Source organism: Pimephales promelas, chromosome 2 (genome assembly GCF_988280905.1).
Source record: "Pimephales promelas chromosome 2, fPimPro1.hap1.1, whole genome shotgun sequence".
Taxonomy (NCBI): Eukaryota; Metazoa; Chordata; class Actinopteri; order Cypriniformes; family Leuciscidae; genus Pimephales; species Pimephales promelas.
Genome location: NC_142770.1, coordinates 40,190,269 through 40,207,005, shown reverse-complemented (window position 1 = coordinate 40,207,005; position 16,737 = coordinate 40,190,269). Strand labels below are relative to the sequence as shown.

Genomic DNA, 16,737 nt, shown 5'->3' with positions numbered 1-16,737 from the left:
GATAAAGTCAACCCAGAGTTTCAAAACCCTCTATGCTACAAAGTGGTCTGAACTCATCTCCCACACCGCTTTAACTACGCTGAATGAGCGTCACTTCAACAAGCCTTCTACTCTTCCTTTTACGGAAGACGTTCAGTGTCTTCATCTGGAAAAGATAACAGAACAAGCATTGAAGGACTTGGAAGACCACAGTTCACCAAAATCATATAGTGAACTTTGTAAAGCCACCATGGCAAATGTAATACTTTTTAACAGAAGAAGAGGGGGAGAAATTTCAAAGATGACGCTGAATGGCTTTCTAGAGAGAGACACAAGTGCCCTGAACAAGGATGTCGCTTTTGGACTGACACAATTTGAACTTCACCTTTGTCAACACTTCAGTCGTGTTGAATTAAGGGGTAAAGAGGCCGGAAAGTTGCGGTGTTACTTTCACCAGACATGGTGAAGGCCATAACACGCCTAATAGATAAAAGAAAAGACTGTGGTGTTCTGGCAGAAAACCTGTTCCTGTTTGCTAGACCTCATTGTCTGACTCCCTACAGAGGACAGGACTGTTTGAGGCTCTATGCGGGTGAATGTGGGGCTGAAAAACCTGAGCTCCTCAGGTCGACGCTATTACGGAAACATGTCGCAACTTTGTCACAGATCTTAAACCTCAAGAATCATGAGTTGGACCAGGTTGCTAACTTCCTTGGCCATGATATTCGCGTTCACCGAGAGTATTACCGACTGCCAGAGGCTACTACCCAGCTGGCCAAAATCTCCAAACTACTGCTTGCCATGGAGAAAGGGTCTCTCAGAAGCCTTCAAGGCAAAACGCTTGAGGAGATTGAAATTGAAGGTAATGCCATTTAAAGTTGTTTACATTAAAAATTATAACTGTTTCTAACAAATGTGTTTTCATGTGTGTTCACATTGTATGTAGGCAATCTATAGCACTTGAATCTCATTATTCATCAAGGTTATATAATTTATTTTCTTTTTTGACTGATTCAAGTGCACAGAGTGAGGTCGATGAAGAGAGTGAGGTCGATGAAGGAAATCTCACATATCCACAGACTGGTAAGTACAGTGTGATTTTTCTTGATTTTGTTTTATTTATGAAATCACATGACTAATGTAAAACTTTATTAGAGATTCTGCAGAGATGAAAAGAACGACGAAACCTGTTGAGGAAGCTCCAGGCACATATTTATTGTCACCAGATGGTTAGACTTTTAACAGTGTAACTGCTTGCTATGATGTATCCCTAACCAATTTTAATTTCACTGTCAAGTCAGTAACCGTGTAATCTCTTACTGTTTTCTTTTATTTCAGACACAATTCGAGGGGATGTTAATTTGTGTCTGAAATGCAAGAAAACAGAAAGGGCCTTCTCGACTTAAGTCCCAGATAGCAATTGACTGCTCACGCAAGCAGACTGCACACACAGTTGGTTTGCATTTTGTAGGTGGGCTGATATGAGGTCACATGCAAAGATGGCGACGGGTGTAGTATGCCCATTCATTTTTTTTTTTTTTTTGTAACGTTTTCTGGTTTATTCTGCGACGAGTTTGGATGAGTTTGGAGATTATGAGGAAGAACTGGTGACTTTTTTGAATACCAAAGTTGTCGTAAACTAGACTATTACATACAGCGGAAAGAAATTTGTACAACTTGCAGTTCAGGGCTCATATGGATATTTTCTGCATCTGAATTTGTTTGGTCAGTCTTTGCAGTTTGACCAGTGGAGGGCAGCTGAATTGTCTCCGGATTTCTTCAGAGCTCAGCATCTTCCCCAACCCAGTCTCACGGCAGTTCGTGATATAGTCACGAAATTTAAAGTGTTTTGATCATCGATCGCATACGAGAGCTGAATGTGGATACGAGGCGCCCTACGACCTTCACCCCCCACCGAAGAATGAGGAATCCCTTCGCCTGTGGTTAAAGGCTTTAAATTTGAAGAAACCACCGAAGCGACCGTATGTTTGTTCTTTTCATTTCGTGGACAAAAGACCCACAGAAGACCACCCGATTCCAGAAAAGTGGCTGGGCTACGAGGTCCCAATAAAAACACCAAGGAGACGTGTCCAGAGGTTAGCAGACACAGGTAATGTAAACTCTTGTTAGTTCTCAGTTTGTGTCCCTCTTGACAGTTAATTTCTCTCACATAAAGCCAACTGTCTTTTAAGTTTGTTCTCTCTTTTTATTTATCCATTGTGCATCAATTATAAGAAGTTACATAGAGGACAAAAATGTCTGTGTCAAAAAACTGTCATAAACTTTTAAGCTTGGGAACACAGACTTAAGTTTGGTATCATTTGAAAGAAGACACGTGGCAGATAATTGCTGAAGTAATAAATAATAAGTACATAGGTTTAAGTTTATGAAAATTATATATGAACATTATTTTATATAAATTATATATTTTAAGAAACGAGTTGAACTCTAAAACAGCTAGAAAATCAAAGCCATATATCTAAAAAAAATAGCTTTTGGTAAGATTTTGATTGGGTGCAGTATCAGATGTTCTCCAGTGGGTGCCAGCAAAATTCCACTAGTGCACACAGTGATTGTATTTGTTAGTAGTTGAATAGTCTCTCTTTCAATATTATTACCCAATTGGCTCTATGTGTTGAACCTGCCAAATTTTATGCTGTTAGCATAGACATCAATATTATGCTGTTAGTGATTAAAAACAACAACTGAAAAGAACAAAAATGTCCATAAGGATGCACAAGGGTTAATGATACATTTGTATTTTTCTCATCCCTGCTAGCCCAGGACATTTGTAAAAATTGGAAGCAATATATGCAATATGATTATTTGAATGAGCACTAATACAGGTGTTGCTCTATAAGCTTGCTGTTAAGGTAGTTGTAAGTATTCTAGGTATGTTTTATGTTGTTTGCTAAACTGAGCTAATGTGGTCTTATGTTTGGCAGATGACAGCCACTGTGATGAGGAGGCTGACCAGACCATTCCACAGTCAGAGGCAACTCTGCATAAAGATGCTGACACTCAGTGGGAGGTGCAGGCACTGATGGATCACACCTACACATTAGAAGGAAAGATGAAGGATGTATGCGACAGAGAAACACAATGTGGTGGAGAAGTACCCCTTGCCCATGCCATCCTGAAGAATGACACTAGCTGTGTGTTGTACACAGGCCTTTCTCTCAATGCATTTTTTGATCATGTTAAATATCTGGAACAGTTCTATAAAGCAAACTTTAAGATGCACGAAATGGATCAAATATTGATGACCATGATGAAACTAAAGTTGAATCTACTCCAGGGTGATCTTGCAGAACGCTTTGCTGTGTCCCAGGGGTTAGTGAGCCGGATCCTCTCCTACTGGATAGACACAATGGAGGAGCACATGAGAATCTTCATTCCTTGGCTGCCACGGGAGACAATCCGGAGCACAATGCCTCAGTGCTTCAGGGAGAAGTTCCCCAACACCACCTGCATCATTGACTGCTGGCTTTCTGGAGTATCTTCGTCCCGGTGATGAAGTGATGGCAGACAGAGGCTTTACCATCAGAGATCTGCTGTTTGAGAGAAGGGTTAACCTTGTTCTACCAGCATTCACCCATAAAGGAGGGCAGTTGTCTGATGAGGACGTAACTGCCACAAGGAGGATTGCAAATGTTCGCATTCATGTGGAAAGAGTTATCAGGAGGCTCAAGGTGTTCAAAATAATCTCCCAGACTGTACCCATCAACTTGTCACACAAAATGGACAAAATCCTCAGAATCTGTGCGGCCCTTGTGAACATGCAGGGGGAAATCATCCACGAGGATGCTGATTGATCATGGACATATATTATCCATAATATTTGTAAATATTTATTTGACAGCCTGCAGTCCCTTGATAGTACTATAGTTTTCTCATCTGATTTGTCTTTAATAGTCTATTTTTCAGATATCTCTATTCTGCACTGCTGATTAGTTATTTTATAATAAATTGTAAAATGTAATTATAATACAGTAGGATGTGTTTTGAATCTCAGGTTTTATACTAAATAGTTTGTGACACCTTAATGTTTTCAATTTTGTAATGACTTTTCAGGTATTGTATAATATCAACTTATTTTTAGATTATTTAATTAATTACAGATACAAAAACATATTTAACTTGTCCAACTAAACAACTTTCTATCTTTATTAATTTGAATTGCTAATGTAATTTGTTTTATTTAGTCATATTTTGATCGAGCGTATGTTATGTAAATAACTAAAAAAGAAGACTAGGAGGCAAGAAGTTATAGTATTTCACTAATTTATTAACTCATTTCATTTCTTTACATTGAATGTATTTACAAGTATTCACTTTTAAAATGGTAAAATAACACTACATTTAAACATTTCACTTATGGCATAATTTGTAGGCCATGTATTATACATATTAATTATAATCTCAATTACTATTAAAATGGTAAAACATCACCATCATGTTATAACAAGAAAACAAACTACACTAGCTATAACAAGAAAAACACCAAGGAACTAGGCTAACAAAGGGACAGCATAACAATTATTAACAGTTAGGTATCAACACATTAACGCAGACAAAGGAAAGCTAATGTCTGGCATGTCCATACAGCAGGTTAAAGGGATCCTCCACTTTTTTTTTTGGAAATAGGCTCATTTTACAACTCCCCCAGAGTTAAACAGTCGAATTTTACCATTTTCAAATGTATTCAGCCGATTTTCTGATATTTAGAAGAATATCTAATTGACTTCCATAGTATATATACTATGGAAGTCAATGAGACCAGAAACGGTCTGGTTACTGATATTCTTCTAAATATCAGAAAATCGGCTGAATGGATTCGAAACCTGTAAAACTCAACTGTTTAACTCTGGGGGAGTTGTAAAATGAGCCTATTTCCAAAAAAAGTGGAGTATCCCTTTAAAGACTAGAACCTGAGCCTATTTACACATATGTACATATTTATGGCACAGTACAAGTCTGCCTGACAGAAACTCATCTACAATCCTTGGCAGCATGTGACTAAAATAGAAGGACTTGAGTTTAGGTATAACTTGTGAACAATACTCCGAATCGAATGGCACATCAATGACAACTTTCTCAGATGGAGCCCAGACAAGCAGCTTGCATCTCTCTAGTCTTGTACAAAACATACCTAGTTGGACTTGAAGGTAGTAACCACGGGATCCATTTGGTTGCAGCTGTGGAACCCCATCCACCATCTTCACATCTGTAAGCTTGCTGGAAAACACTTCGGCCAAAGATGCACAGTTCTTGGCCAGAACAGGACATTTAATCTCCAGCAGCTCTGTGGAGTTAACCACGCCATCTGGGCTTGCAGAAAGCCATGGTTCTGCGACACTAACTACAGTGCCTCTCTTCTCAACTAAAAACCCACAGCTCTCCATCCATGCGTAGGCCACCTCCTCATTCTCCTGGCCATACCTGGTTGCAGTGTTCCCATGGAACCTAGGAAACATGTGCTCTCTAAGAAAATTATCTGGCTTAGTAGATGCACGCACAGGGACCTTTTTTGCAGAGCTAGCAGTTATTCTTAATTTACGTGCATCAAACCACAAGTGGGAGGTGCTCTGCATTTTAGTGAACTCCTCCAAACTGGCACATTTTTCTCCATCTAATTTAATGTACATATCATAAAATGACATGCATTTCTGGCACTGTATATCTGTGCCATGCTCACTATGAGGCAGCTGGAGCTGTGTGGGAGCTTCTGGAGTAGGGATGGCTCGATACCACAATTTTGGCTTCGGTACGATACCAGAATCGAATACCTCGGTATCGATACTAAATCGATACCATAGGTGACAAATAACCAGCCTCAAAATTTGAGCGAATTGAAACAATTTTATTAATAAAACACTCCTTGAAACTCTGTCTGCTCTCTGCAGTACCAAATGTGCAAACAAAAAGTATAAAAATGTAAAAAAAAAAAAAATGAATAAATAAAAAAAATAAACCTACAGTCATGGAACATACAGTAAGTTCACTTTTGATTTTGGAAAAAAATAAAATAGGCTAATATCTTCATATCTTGTCAGACTAGAAAAATTGAAAATGTGACAACAACAACAAAAAAACCTACAGGGAACATAGGTTAAATTTTGATTTTGGAAAAATCTCACATCTTTTCAGTCTTATTTTTTTGACAGCTCCTTTGACAGCTGCAGATTTTTGGACAGGAAAACTAATGTGTCAATATTGTCACTTGATAGTCTGGATCTAAGTGGGCTACAGATGAGGCCAGAGGTACTGAAAACTCTCTCAGAGGCTGAGCTAGATGCTGGAATGCAAAGGTAATATTTGGCAAACATCGAAAGAAGGGGGAGGCTTGATTCATGCCTTTTCCACCAAGAAAGTGGGTTGTCTGGGGCATTGGTCTCTTCCATGGACTTGTACATTTGGAGTTCTTTCTTTAGTCTGTCATTTGGCATCTCTAGAGATTCCCTCCCGGCTTGACATTCATCTCCCTTTCCCAACTCTTTTCTTTTTTTCTCTGATACAATAGAAGACAGAAGGCTACCCAAGTCTCGTTTTTGTTTTTTGCCAGCTGTTTGTTCTTCCTGCTCTTCCTGAGTTGACTCAATCACTGATTGTGGATTAGAGAAACCAGCTGTGACAGTTTTTTGCATTAGTACTTCTGTCACTTCCTTCTCCTTAGTTACAAATGTGTTCTTATCTTAAACCTAGGATCAAAGAAGGTTGCTGAATTAAGAAGAATTTGTAACTTCTCATTGCTGTATCTCATTTCCAGATCGGTCCTGATTTCTGTTTTCATGTTGCAGGTTAGCACAGAGTCTGTATCACTGTCCTGTAGATGTGAAAGTATCTTCCACATCACAGGGATGACAGAAGAAAGTGTTGTCTCTCTTTCTCCACACAGGGCATCAGTGAAGGAACTTAGTGGGCCCAGGACATCTCGCACGGTCTCCAGTGTGGTGATGTCTGTGTCAGGAGGCATTAGGCACCACTTATTCCTGTTTTCTGCTAAAGCAGCACAGATCGCTTGTTGCTGTTCACAGAAACGGTCCACCATTTCAAATGTAGAACCCCAGCGGGTAGGTTCATCGTGAACCAGCTTGTGGTCTGGCAGGTGAAGGAGCCGTTGCTTTTCTTTTAAAAGCCTTGTCATTTTGTTAGATCTAGAAAATGTACATATAGTCTTTCTGAGCCTAGACAGACACGAAGCCACACGGTCCAGGCTTGTAGCCTTGTTCACTGCCAGATGTAGGTTATGGCCAAAGCGAGGAACCCAGTGGTAAGACTTCCCCTTAAATGCTTTGATGTTTGAGGATGCATTATCCGTTGTGATTCCACTTAGGCGTGTCATATCCAGTTTCCATGTTTGAGTTACTGTTTCTTCAAGGACCTCCCTGATGTTCTCTCCTGTGTGATCTGAATGCATTGCAGCACATCCAAGACACCAGGACTGCATTTCCCAAGAGTCACTAATGAACTGAATTGTAACAGCCATATATGCATCAACTGTTCGACTCGTCCAAAGGTCTGTAGTACAAGCAAAGTAAGGCTGGTTGGACAGTTGTGATTCAAGCACAGACCTTGTTTCATTGTACAAAGTGGGAATCTCTTTCTCAGAAAAATATTTTCTCCTTGACATCTCATATCTTCTGTCAAGCAGTTCCACAAGGTTTCTGAAACCGGGTTTATCAACAACAGAAATGGGAATTTGGTCCATAGAAATAAACTCTGCAACAGCTCTGTTAAGTTTTTTTGCTTCTTTGGAGTGGCTTTCATATTTTCTTGTTGTTGCTAGCACTTCTGAAATAGTAGGCTGGCTTGCAGAAGCCGAAGGTGCTTTTTTTGTTCCTTTCTGTGGGTGTCAAAAGGAGGAAAAATGAAATTACATGTAATTGTAAACTATTAGCTATCATGCATAAACAAAGAATTATCAACATTTATAGCATTCATTCATCTTGATTTAGTTATGGTTTGGTTTGTTTTTGGATTCATATTAGTTTAATGCATTGCATAAAGAATTGTTAACATGCTAAACATGTATTAGTATACTTAAATAATAATTACTGATTGATCTAGATTAATGAATGTTGACAAATGTAGCTTAATTATAAAGTGTTATTCTAACATTAATTTTAGTAATATTAATTTTACTGTCTCTCTCGGCTGATTCCTCTAGGGGTCGCAACAGCGACAGTAATATACCATTCATTAAATGATCAAAATCATTATAACTCTCTTTATATATCTATATATATTTATAAAAATTCTGTCAATATATAATTGTTTGAAAGTGCAAAAATAAACTTCATTGGTTCTACTTTATCATGTAAGCAGGCACATTTGAGCTTTCATGTTTGCTGTATCATATTTAATTGATAAGCTCTTATGTATGTGCGATCAGTGTTGTGAATAAAAGTCTAAATTAAATCAGTTAATTTGAATGATGGACTCACCTGTCGATCTCTGAAGTCTTTGTACAAGTCGGGATGGGCAAGTGACAAGTGCTTGGCCAGATTTGACGTGTTGCCGCCCGTGGCAATACACGATTTAAAACAGCGTTTGCAGCATGGTGCATTTAGGTCTGTTGCTTCACCTTTATCATTACTTTTGTATGCAAAGTAATGCCATATTTCACTCCTACTCGTCTCTTTATTAACTAATTTCGGGCGTGTGGAATGCGCTTCATCTGTCTGATCCATTGTCTTTTCTCCGTTGTCACCGTTTGCCGGTGTCGTGCCAAGGTACTTACCCCTGATAGAAAGTGTATCCCCGGTCGCGGGAGCGCGCTCGCATTCAGCAGGGGGTGCGTCATTGCTTTGTCCAAGGTGAATTAAACTATAACACGTGAATTGTTTAAGTTATCGTTTTACTGTTGTTGTTTTTTTTTAATCGACGAGGTTTAGCAAAGACAGATATCACATGGCCCATCACAAACAAATTATTTTATTCTTCTGTGGGCAAACGATCGAGCTTCATGCACGGAATGGAAAAATTCTTACGAGAATGTCTAAAGTTACTGAAAAACTAAGACGACCATATCGTTCAAACAGCCTGTGGATATAAAATTGTTCTAACAGAAGTGAATATGAACACATTTCTTGTTTCCTCACAAAAGTTATAGTGGGATACAGATTTTTTCAGTCCGTATTTTCGACCTGCCAAAATATGTATCCCCCTCTACAGATGATGGCCTATCATTAAGTCCCACAAACATCTGACAATCAGTCACACATTCCAGCCACTGAACAGACAATTACCCGGTCAACACTAAAGTCTACACACGAGAACATCGAAAAGAAAAAAAACACAAAGCAGTCTAACAGCTTGTACACACACTACATTACATACTTATAAACAATTTTGATTTACACATTACATTTACATTTCAACAAACAAAACTTGTTCAAAAAAACCTCAAACTATTTTTTATCTATTTTTTTTCATTTGTAAATACAAAAATGTTACTACACATTAGAGACAACAGAAATGTTTATGAAGCTGTTTTTTTACACATTTGTTTAATGAATTCATCAATGTTCAGATGTATTATGTTCAATAAATAAAGACACATGTAAGCAAAAGAGCAGATTTATCCTTTTTTTTTTAAAGATAAAATGTACATGATTACTGTGGACGGCCGAGGGATGTGAGAGGAAGTCGCGAGCACACCGGTCTCGCATCTCTCACGGATGAGCGGAAGGGTAAAAGGGAAGCGACGGAGTGGATGATCAAGAGAGGAACAGGCCTGCTTTTGTTTGTATTTTACATTTTCTTGTGGTAAACCAGCAGTCGTCCACGAGGGCCGGTAGTTATGTTTTATTTGGCTAGCCAGCAGTTCCATGAGGTAGCTAGCCTGGATGCCAGCCCGAACTCCGCCCACAATATTTTTTGGTCGGGAAGTTCGGTCTGGACTCGATCCATTGAGGAGAAATTATGATCTGGCAAAAAATGATCGGGCCAATCAAATTGCCAGGGCGGGCTTTATACGATGATGGACAGATGATCTGCATGGACGTAATCATCATGTTATCAAAGAGCGCTTGTCGAAGATGACTCCAGCTGGAGAATTGAGATGTATAGATTCCGCTGTCGCGTCTGTTGTAAAATAAATCGACAGCGCATTCATTTTAATAGACAAACAGAGAACTGCAATGTCGATCGGAAAGATATTTTTGGCGTCCTTCCTACATGAATCGGGGAAAAGTGTAACTTATCAGCTGGCTCTGACGGTCGTTAAGAAGATGGGACGTAATGAAAAGCCTGTGGTCGTTGTGGTTTCTCCTTTGGTGGCACTCATGGAGAAGTAAGTAAAAGAAGTAACACTCGTTATTTAACTTCTAAAATAAATAAAGTAGGATACGTTCTGTATTTGAAAACTGCGCTATGCAAAGGAGTTGACTTATGCATTGCTTTGATTGGTTGTAGGTCTACCGACTATCCAATTGAGTGCAGAGGGATTTTTTTTGTCCTGGTTTGGTTACGACACGCCTCATAATCAAAGCCCAATGGAGGATTTTCAGACTCATATTCTCTCTTGAATATGAGTATGACGAAGTCAGGCTATGAGGTAGCTGCAGTCATTTCAAGAAAGCCTTTGTGAACAAATGTATGGCCAGAGCAGGCTCCAAGGAATAGCCCACTGATATAGCCTGTCCTATGTGGACCGCTATCTCTCTCTCTACCCCTTCTTTTATTTTTCTTATTCATTTTCATGGTAGTAGTAGGCAACGGTACCGCCAGACCGGTAATGACCATGGCAAATTCACATACGGTAGTCTACTGCCGGCAACGGCACTGATCGGGTCAGAATGAACACCATCAACGACAACAACTCCTATTGGCTGCTCCCATTCACCTCTGGTTGGTAAATTTGTCTTGGTGTTTGTAAAAGTGTGTTCTTAGTAATTTGTTTTTTCGTGACTTGTAATTGTGTTATGGTAATGTCATTTGTTTTATGATATGGAAAAAATGTTTTCTAAAATTTCAAATTTCAAGCTCTGTAAAAGTGTTTCAGATTTTGTAATGTTAGTTTGCACCTCCAGGCCACCATACTTTTCATGTGTGTGAGCCAAACATTATTGTTCCATGTGCTAGTTAGTGCTTTATTTTTACAATCTGGAAGTGTTGGACTGTAGTGATGTCCCCACACTCTAGCACCTACATCTGAGGACTGAGCTGAGTTGGTACAAGTTTGCCTTACTATAGTAAACATTCTAAACAAACCCTGTTATCTTTTCAAGTTGGTTTGCACCTCCAGGCCACCATACTTTTCTTGTGTGAGCCTAACATTGTTGTTCCACGTATCCCAAGTTCCAATTGCTGGTCAGTGTTTGTCTTGAAGTGTTGTACTGGTGTTACACAAATACAGTTTTCAACTTTTCAATATTGAGTATTATTTTTACAATTATCTCTAATTAATAAAGATAATTCATCTTTAAATTGCATTCTCAATTTGTTCTTGTATTTCTCAAATATACCTCAGATATCATTCTCGTATATAGCTTCAGTAAGACATTAAAGAGAAATAATCAAGAGAAGGAAGAGACGTTGGACACACAATAATAAGATCTCTTTTAAGGCTCATTATTCTCAGATTTGTCTCATAAAAGACTCAGATTCATTTCATGTTATTCTCTTTAATTCTCCTTCAAATAACCAAGACGTAATTGAGATCAGGGATATGAGATCTCCGCTGTTTATCCCACTTCTCAAATATTGCTCAAATGGTTTTCTCAAATTAACCTCCTTTGTCTTACTGGTGTCTTGTATCTTTCAAGCTTATGTCTTGCTCCTAAGGGACCCTTAGGAGAAGTAACTCAGAAACAAATGATCACAGAATGATATAAATATGAGAAGCTCAAATTGGTCTCAAGAGATGAGATTGAACAACAGATGAGCAACACATTTTTCCTATGGGATAGGCTCAAGAATGAACAAAAAGGCATGGCACGGCACAAACACACTTAAATAGGGCAAGACACAGGTGTGATACATCAGGCATAATGAGAAGTAGTGTTCAGCAGGAGTCAGACGAGAAGCGCCACCTGCTGACCAGGAGGAAAACATTGGTTCAGTTAAGGGATCCTTACACCTTGGCTTTATCTAAAATCATTTACCTTTTTTATTTTTGTTATCTTGTTTTTCATGAATGTATTTTACAACATTACAAAGAGCAATGTGTATAATCCACGAATCTAGTTTATAAAGGCATTTGTGTCATAGTTTATGATCATTTATTTTTTGGATTTGTTGTCTGAAGTTGTCTGTATTAAGTAGATTGTGTTTAACACACACAAGAGTGACTTATTAGTTCAACACACAGAGTTATAGAAATTCTACTTGATTTATTAAAAGAACTGTGCTGGTATGGGATCGGTATCGCTCAGTTCTCAGAATTTTTGGTATCGGATCGATTCTGAAAAAGACGGTATCGGTGCATCCCTAGCACAAATACTCCCAAATATATTTTTAGGACACACAGATTAACCCTCTGAGGACCAAAAACGCGTCCCCGTGTTTTGATCGTTTTTTTTTTTTTACATGGCTGCAACATAGACTTAAAATACTCCGTCATTAATGGTTATAAAAATAAAATCAATACATGATTATAAAATATAAAGGGTCTTCTTTTTTGTGTACATTAAATACTTGTCACAGAGACACGAAAGATCTCTCTTTTTGAAGCTGAAATTTATATAAGAAAGCAACTATTCTCAGTTGATGTAATCTGTATGAAAAGAGATGTCAGTATTTTCCCTTTCACCTAATTATAACCTATGACGTGCTAATGTGACCCCGCCCACCCGACCCAACCAAACTCACACACACACACACTGTTTTAAAAGCAAAACATATTTATTCAACTTCATTTAAAAACACTCTGTGGGTCCCATCTTTTGGACATTCGTCATATGGCATTGGTTTTCATTTCTTCTCCTCTGAGCACTAATCTTACACATTCTGCATTGATTAAAAAAGAAAATCGAATGTGTTTTTAATGCTAGTATTATTTTATACAGAAATCAATTATTTGTAACTCAGATGAGAATAATGTTACATTGTTAATTAATAATGTTAATTAAAATTAAGGAAAATAAATATATTGATCTGAAATATAGCAAAATAATTTAAAATTAATTCAGGTACATTTACCAAACATATCAGAAGGTCATTTTGTCTTTTTATTCGTTTAATTAATCAACTAATTATATAAATCTATTGTCAGTGCACTACAAATAAACTGGTTCTATGCCTTTATTAATAAAACTTATTTAAAAAATACAATGCCTTCTGTATTTTTGTTTTGTTTTTCCCTCCATTGTACCGCACCTTGATGTCGACTCGGAACCGAGGTATGAACCGAACCGTGACTTCTGTGTACGTTCCACCCCTAATATATATATATATATTTATATATATATATATTAGGGGTGTAACGATACACGTATTCGTATTAAACCGTTCGGTACGAGGCTTTCGGTACGGTTATCGGTACTCATTTTTGAACCGAATGGTTTGTTCGGTTCATTTTTCCTGCCGACCAACATATCGTTATTCAAATGTAGGTGGTGTGGCGGTTGCCAGCTGGAGTGGCCTGTTTGTCCACCGGAGGGCACTCCAGGTGGGACTGGGTTTCACACAAACTCCATTTCCCATAAGCCCCGTACCTAGCACTGATTACCGGCACAGGTGTTCCTCATTTCAACGCTCCATATAAACAGCCCTCAGACTCTCTATCAGTGCGAAGTCTTGTTTTGCCCCGGCGACATTTCTGAGCGGTTTCCCTGTGTTTATCTGGATTCTCTGTTTATCGACCCTCGACTGTTCCTGGACTTTGATTCTCTGTTTGCTGCCTGCCCCGACCCTTGCCTGTTATCTCTGGATTCTGATTGTTGCCGCCTGTCCTGACCTCTGCCTGGTATTGTTTATGCTCTGGATTACCTGCTCTATATTGTATGCCGATCGTTGACTTCTGCCTGTCTGACTATTCTTAATAAATATAAACTGCACATGGATCTGCACGCTTCCGCCTCTCCATGACAGAAGACTTCGCCGACACAAGATCCAGCAGCCATCATCGTCATGAATCCAGCAGTCAAGCTAATGCGTTTCCGTCAAGGAGATCATTCCATTGAGAATTATGTTGCTGACTTTTTAGAGCTGGCTCACCTGACCTGCCTAGATGAGGTATGCTTAATGATCTTTTTTCGTGGAGGACTATCTGAACCGCTCAGTTCGTTCATGCCCTTGCATGATCCTCACGGGACTTTAGAGCAATACATTGACCTGGCTCTTCTGTTGAGCGGATCATCATTTACTGTGGGCTTTGAGGAGAAGGCCGAGGGGGCGTTCCCAGAGACCGTCCAGCCAGAGACCGTCCAGCCAGAGACCGTCCAGCCAGAGACCGTCCAGCCAGTGACCGTCCAGCCAGTGACCGTCCAGCCAGTGACCGTCCAGCCAGTGACCGTCCAGTCCGAGACCGTCAGCCCTGCCGAGCCTGCACTTCACTCAAGCCTCGCGAGTGATGAATCTCCAGTTCAAGTGAGTCATCATGAGTCTTCAGTTCAGGTGATTGAATCTTCAGTTCAAGTGAAACGCCGCCGCAGGAGGAGAAGGAGGGCTCGTTCAGTTCGCCAGGCTTCGGTGAGCTTACCAGGACTACTCGCCCTGCCGGCCCCGCCTCTGCGCCTCGCCCTGCCGGCCCCGCCTCTGCGCCTCGCCCTGCCGGCCCCGCCTCTGCGCCTCGCCCTGCCGGCCCCGCCTCTGCGCCTCGCCCTGCCGGCCCCGCCTCTGCGCCTCGCTCTGCCTGTGCCTTTCAAGCTCTGTTCAAGCTGTGCCCTTCAATTCCCTGTGGACTTCTCCAAGTATTTTTTGGGGGGGGGCAGTAGGTACCTTGTGAGGGCCATGGAGGCGATACAGACATGGCCTTCATTTCGTCCTGCTCCGCCGTGGCCGCCCGAGGGGTCCTCACCGCCGTGGGCGGCTGAGGGGTTGTCACCGCCGTGGTCTCCTGAAATGTCTTCACCGCCGTGGCCGCCTGAGGGGTCTTCACCGCCGTGGCCGCCTGAGGGGTCTTCACCGCCGTGGCCGCCTGAGGGGTCTTCACCGCCGTGGCCGCCTGAGGGACCTTCACCGCCGTGGACGCCCGAGGGTCCCACAGCTCCGACCTGGTCGCCTCCACAGCCAGCTCCGCCACAGTCTCCAGGTCCTCTTCCGCTCCACGGGCCTGGTCCTCCACATCTCTCCTGGACATTGTAAGGAGCGTCTGGAATCCGCTCCTTAAAGGGGGGGCTATGTGGCGGTTGCCAGCTGGAGTGGCCTGTTTGTCCACCGGAGGGCACTCCAGGTGGGACTGGGTTTCACACAAACTCCATTTCCCATAAGCCCCGTACCTAGCACTGATTACCGGCACAGGTGTTCCTCATTTCAACGCTCCATATAAACAGCCCTCAGACTCTCTATCAGTGCGAAGTCTTGTTTTGCCCCGGCGACATTTCTGAGCGTTTTCCCTGTGTTTATCTGGATTCTCTGTTTATCGACCCTCGACTGTTCCTGGACTTTGATTCTCTGTTTGCTGCCTGCCCCGACCCTTGCCTGTTATCTCTGGATTCTGATTGTTGCCGCCTGTCCTGACCTCTGCCTGGTATTGTTTATGCTCTGGATTACCTGCTCTATATTGTATGCCGATCGTTGACTTCTGCCTGTCTGACTATTCTTAATAAATATAAACTGCACATGGATCTGCACGCTTCCGCCTCTCCATGACAGGTGGCAAGCGCGTTCATAATGTAAGAGACGCTGGCTTGACCACAACATTGCTCAACATCAAATGGAAAATGTAACGTAAGCAGAAACGAAACTGAGCTGCTCAGTTATTGTGTGGTTGTCTGGATGATTGACCGTTTATCAGTTTGGAGCCGTTTGGAGCGAGAGCCGATCTTGATCAGCACTTTTACCACACAGCCAAATCCAGTAAAGAAAACATTTGGATTTGCCACTGAAGTAATAACATCGCTGCGAGATCTAGTGAGAAACATTCACATTTCTCCGTTATTAACGGATCAAACAGCGCTGACGTGGAAACCAGGAAGAAACATTGTGCCATGAATGAACTATCCAGTGTCCACAGATCAGCAACATTCACCATGGATTTACTGTATAACACTACTATCTGTAAGTTTGGCAGAAATAGTAGGCTATAATGCTTTCAAGTAACATCACGTTGGTTGTATTTTGACATTATCAATACAACTGCTGCCCTCAAATGTTAATCTACTACAATATTACATTTCATTTTGTCCAAGGAGCTGTTTTTTTAAATGCTCCTAAGAAAAGTCAAGTATCGTTCCATCATTGCTCAAAGTTAAAAATATCATACTTTATGATGTTAGTTTTAATAAAAATATAATTAAAAAAATTAATCAAAGAAATTTCTCTGCCATTTCTTTCTTTTTGCTGTATTTGAAACGTACCGAACCGTACCGTGAATTCTGTGAACCGTTACACCCCTAATATATATATATATATATATATATATATATATATATTAGGGGTGGCACGGTTCAGGAAACCGACGGTTCGGTTTGTATCACGGTTTTAGGGTCACGGTTTTCGGTTCTGTATGGTTCTTGTTATTTTTTTCTTTTAATCTTTAACACTCCAGAAATGTACTTCAGCATGTGATATATAGCTTAATTATCCACACTTTAGGATACAGTATAAAAAAATTATATTCATGCAATCATGCACAAACTGAATTTGACT

General features: G+C 40.4%; 1 pseudogene; it reads left to right on the top strand.

Annotated features, from left to right (window-relative positions):
• The first annotated feature begins 438 nt into the window (after window positions 1-438).
• Window positions 439-4,009, top strand: LOC148997386 (uncharacterized; annotated as a pseudogene).
• Window positions 4,010-16,737: the final 12,728 nt, after the last annotated feature.